Consider the following 6,000-nt stretch of genomic DNA (forward strand, 5'->3'; position numbering starts at 1 on the left):
GTTCCTGGGAATGATATCCCCGGACGTTGTTTTTTTTTTCGATAAATACCTTTGATGACGTCATATCCGGCTTTTTTTTAAAGTTGAGGCGTCACTGTCACACCCTCATTTTTCAATCAAATTGATTGAAATTTTGGCAAAGCAATCTTCGACGAAGGCCTGACTTATGAGTTTGGTCATTAAAAATCGGAAACTTGCAATTAAAATTATTTTTTTATTAAACGATCCAAAAACAATTTCATCTTATTCTTCGTCATTTTCTGATTCCAAAAACATATACATATATTATATTTGGATTACAAACAAGCTCTGAAAATTAAAAATATGAAAATTATGATTAAAATAAATTTTCCGTAATCGATTTAAAAACAATTTCATCTTATTCCTTGTCGGTCCCTGATTCCAAAAACATATAGATATGATATGTTTGGATTAAAAACAAACTCAGTAAGCTAAAAAGAATAGACATACAGAAAAGCGTGTTATTCTGCTTAGCGCGACCACTACCGCACTATTCTGCATGGCTTGTCGATTTCACTGTCTTTGCCACGAGCGGTGGACTGATGAAACTACGAGTATGTGGTCTTGGTGAAAAAAGCAGTGCGTTCAGTTTCATTCTGTGAGTTCGACAGCTTGACTAAATGTTATTTCGCCTTACGCGACTTTTTAATTTATTAATTAGGTATTAATGATAATGTTCATAAAACTACAAACTTACATGACACATTATTTTTTTTTCCTCTACCAAGCCTAATGTACTACTGGGTCACCAGGTACCACGTGAAATTCCTTTATACAGTTTGTCTATGAATAATTGAGAATGTTGCCTCTGATTTCAAACAAGTTGTATATGTTCATAACGCTCAAACGTCACGGCATATTATGTATCAATTTAAAGGTTATTAAGTGCTCTTTATGAAAACCACATTCGATTTGTGAATTATCTCCCTTTGCCTCTACCAGATGACAGTTATTACCCTTGGTTGCAAAATAGGGCTTTTTTTGACACAACTTGTAAATTTTGACAACTTTAAATGGAGCAATTTTAAAAGAAAAGGTTGGGCGGGGATGTAGCTCAGTCGGTAGCGCGCTGGATTTGTATCCAGTTGGCCGCTGTCAGCGTCCCCACGTTCGGGGAGAGATTTATTTCTCAGAGTCAACTTTGTGTGAGACTCTCAGTCCTCGGTGTCCGGCGAACATCCCCGTGTGTACACGCAAGCACAAGACCAAGTGCGCACGAAAAAATCCTGTAATCCATGTCAGAGTTCGGTGGGTTATAGAAACACGAAAATACCCTGCATGCTTCCTCCGAAAGCGGCGTATGGCTGCCTAAATGGCGGGGTAAAAACGGTCATACACGTAAAAGCCGTGGGAGTTTCAGCCCCGATGAACGAACAAACAAAAGAAAAGGTTGCAATTACAGCCTAAGATATCCTTCTAGGTAGTGAAACATTTTGTGAAAACACGCGCGCATGATACAAAATAGGAGGAATGTGACCCTGAGTTTCGCCAAAAAAATGACCACGCCGGTGACCGTACTTTGCGTTGCGCCCTGACAACCAAGAAATTGAGTCCATTGCTAGTGAATTGAGTATGTTCAGCAAGTGTAGCAGCATGCACTGAAGAAAATAATCTTAACTGAAATAAAACGGTCAAAATGGAAGAAAATTCCACTATGTCATTAAATTCACTGAGTGCGATTACATACAGACTACCTTTTGGCTCATCCACTGCAATCTTTAGAATCAGTATTTGTGCAAACAAATGGGTTTTTTTTAAAGTTCCTGATGGGTTTTCCGTAATTTTTTTAGCATTTCCACCAAATATACTGTCCCTAACCCTGACTCAATAGCACCCATAGAACATTTTCCGGGGTTAGGGTACGGCCATAACTTTTTTATTTCTGGGTCAAATCACTAGCCCTTTTGGTGAGGGTAACCTTAGGCCAAGGGTCACCAATGACCCAAGTTTGGGGCTAACCCTAGGGTAACTTTTTTTTTTTTTTTAACCCAAAAAAAATGTTCTATAGGAGATTCACGCTAACCCTAAACTCCATAAAACAGCTAAATCTCTTTTAATCTGTGCATTAGGTGACCCTTTTAGCTTTGCCTGATCAGCTTATCACCCAAGCTAATCGCAGGGAAAAAAATAAAACTCTTAACCCTGGAAGAATAAATACAGGGGGGGTTACTTCATTCCCGAGACCTTTTTGCATTTGCAGGGCCAGGTCCCAGAAACATTTTCAAAAATCTACAATTTAATCTGGATCAAAATAAAACCAAAACCAATTGACAGGGTTCGTTTTTTAAATGAGAATTATGCAAAAACAATCTTTCAAAAAGCATTTTTTTATGTGATTTTGACTCTTGCAAAAATGCAGATTTATGCTTTCTATAGAACATTGCAGGGCCCTAACCCTAAACCCTAACCCTAACCTTGGAGAAAGTATAAGAGTTAGAAAGCTGAAATGTCAACAGGTTAATGGTTTTTACATGGTGAACCTCTCCTCTGCTTACTAACATTAAACTTATGTAACTTTTTAAAAAAAATTAAAATTATGAAAAATTGGCTTTTAGGCAGCTATAGAATATAAATTCAAATAAGGCTTGTGCCCAAACCGATATGCCAAACTCAATGTAAATCGAGGCACAGCTGCATCTTTTTATTCTCTGCGCACTCATGTAATGAAAAAGCTTCTAAATTGAAAACTTTTGGAGTTATTACATGGAAAAGAATGAAACATTGGAAAAAAATCCTACAAAAAAACTATTAACCCAATTAATTAGAAAATAAGACACATGATGTTAGACATTTAGAAGTACACTTCTGCAAAAAAAAATTCAAATATATACATTTTTTCTTTGTTTTTTCAATGAAAAACTAAAATTGTCGACTATAGAATATGTCGGGGCACCAAAAAGCACAGGTCTAACCCTGGACATTTTTTTTCTATTTAAAATTGTGTTAAAACTTACAGGCCAATATCAACGTAAATCAAACCACAGCTGTGTTGTTTTATACACTACACACTGGTATGATGAAAAAGCTTCTGAATTGAAATCTTTTGGGGTTATTACTTGGGGAAAAAAAAACATTGGAAAAAAATCCTAAAAAAAACCCATTGACCCTATTCCTTAGAAAATAAGACACATAATATTAGACAATAAGTAGTACACCTCTGCATGATTGAAATTGAAAAAAATACATTTTTTCATTTTTTTTTCTATTAAAAGCAAATTATGATCTAACCCTAAATTTCTATTTAAAATTGTGTTAAAACTTACAGGCCAATATCAACAAATCAAACCACAGCTGTGTTGTTTTATACACTACACACTGGTATGATGAAAAAGCTTCTGAATTGAAAGCTTTTGGGGTTATTACTTGCACACAAAAAAACATTGGAAAAAAATCCTAAAAAAAACCCATTGACCCTATTCCTTAGAAAATAAGACACATAATATTAGACAATAAGTAGTACACCTCTGCATGATTGAAATTCAAAAAAATACATTTCTTCATTTTTTTTTCTATTAAAAGCAAATTATGACATTTTACTTCTACAGCAATAGAACATCATAGGGCACCAAAAAACACAGACCTAACCCTGGCCCTGGCCATTGCTTTCAGGGCCCTTCAAAGTTCTATTACTGTAATCCTAAGTCTGACAATTTCTATTTAAAATTGTGTTAAAACTTACAGGCCAATATCAACGTAAATCAAACCACAGCTGTGTTGTTTTATACACTACACACTGGTATGATGAAAAAGCTTCTGAATTGAAATCTTTTGGGGTTATTACATGGAAAAAAAAACCACATTGGAAAAAAATCCTAAAAAAAACCCATTGACCCTATTCCTTAGAAAATAAGACACATAATATTAGACAATAAGTAGTACACCTCTGCATGATTGAAATTCAAAAAAATACATTTCTTCATTTTTTTTCTATTAAAAGCAAATTATGACATTTTACTTCTACAGCAATAGAACATCATAGGGCACCAAAAAACACAGACCTAACCCTGGCCCTGGCCATTGCTTTCAGGGCCCTTCAAAGTTCTATTACTGTAATCCTAAGTCTGACAATTTCTATTTAAAATTGTGTTAAAACTTACAGGCCAATATCAACGTAAATCAAACCACAGCTGTGTTGTTTTATACACTACACACTGGTATGATGAAAAAGCTTCTGAATTGAAATCTTTTGGGGTTATTACTTGGAGAACAAGAAGAGCAAACGCTCGATCGAGTCACTTTCGCAGTTCTGAATATTATATGAGGCATCAGATGGACAGGAAGAAATTGCTATTCACAACACAATGAGTCACGTTCACATAAAATTTGAGCCCGGTCACTTTTATAGTTTCCGAGAAAAGCCCAACGTTAAGTTGTGTGTTGCCGAACAGAAAAGGCTAGTTATCTCCCTTGTTTTTCTGATAACGTTCGTAAAAGGCTACAGATGTAAATACTTTGATGTAAAGAATAATCCTACAAAGTTTCAATCACATCCGATGAACTTTGTCAAAGATATAAAATGTCTAATTTTTCCTTTGACGCTGACCTGTGACCTTGAAAAAGGTCAAAGGTCAACGAAACCATCGTTAAAGTGTAGAGGTCATTGGAGGTCACGACTAAACAAAATATGAGCCCGATCGCTTTGATAGTTTCCGAGAAAAGTCCAACGTTAAGGTGGTGTCTACGGCCGGCTGGCCGGACGGCCGGCCGGACAGACTAACACTGACCGATTACATAGAGTCACTTTTTCTCAAGTGACTCAAAAAAACCACATTGGAAAAAAATCCTAAAAAAACCCCATTGACCCTATTCCTTAGAAAATAAGACACATAATATTAGACAATAAGTAGTACACCTCTGCATGATTGAAATTCAAAAAAATACATTTCTTCATTTTTTTTCTATTAAAAGCAAATTATGACATTTTACTTCTACAGCAATAGAACATCATAGGGCACCAAAAAACACAGACCTAACCCTGGCCCTGGCCATTGCTTTCAGGGCCCTTCAATGTTCTATTACTGTAATCCTATGTCTGACAATTTCTATTTAAAATTGTGTTAAAACTTACAGGCCAATATCAACGTAAATCAAACCACAGCTGTGTTGTTTTATACACTACACACTGGTATGATGAAAAAGCTTCTGAATTGAAATCTTTTGGGGTTATTACTTGGAAAAAAACCAACCATACTTCTACAGCAATCGAACATCATAGGGCACCAAAAAACACAGACCTAACCCTGGCCCTAACCCTAATTTCTATTTAAAATTGTGTTAAATAACTTAAAACTTACAGGCCAATATCAACGTAAATCAAACCACAGCTGTGTTGTTTTATACACTACACACTGGTATGATGAAAAAGCTTCTGAATTGAAATCTTTTGGGGTTATTAATTGGAGAAAAAAAAAACAATTGGAAAAAAATCCTAAAGAAAACCCATTGCATGGTTGCCACTTTCAAATTTTGAAAAGCCTGAAAGTCTGGGGTGCAGGGGCAATGCCCCGCTCGGGGGGTACGGGGGGCGAAGCCCCCTTTACGCTGAAGGATTCTGATGAATTCAAAAGCATTATGTGGCCTCTCCTGTGAGATAATCATAGAAAACAGAAACAAATCTGCTAATTCTCAAAGCAACAGTTTACTTTACAGAAGAGATCAAATTAAAAGTCAAAAGCTGACAAAATAGCATTAAATCTGAGGACTATCTGTTACTCGTGACACATGTGCCTGTGGTGTTTTGCTATGTAAGAGTACGAAGAACCCTCTTTTTGTCGATGAAATCTTCTATTCTTTTGTGTTGCATCTTTATTTTTTGTGTACAGTCCCTCACCATCTCGTTTCTGAGTGAGTGCAAACTTTAATACTGATAAATGACTACAACAAAAATATTCTTGCATTGACAACCTAAACTTTTTTCCACCTCACTTAAAAAATAACTTTCAAAAGATGAAATATGTCATTCGTGTATGCAAATGTCCA

This window comes from Littorina saxatilis, linkage group LG10 (assembly GCF_037325665.1).
Source record: "Littorina saxatilis isolate snail1 linkage group LG10, US_GU_Lsax_2.0, whole genome shotgun sequence".
NCBI classification, from domain to species: domain Eukaryota; kingdom Metazoa; phylum Mollusca; class Gastropoda; order Littorinimorpha; family Littorinidae; genus Littorina; species Littorina saxatilis.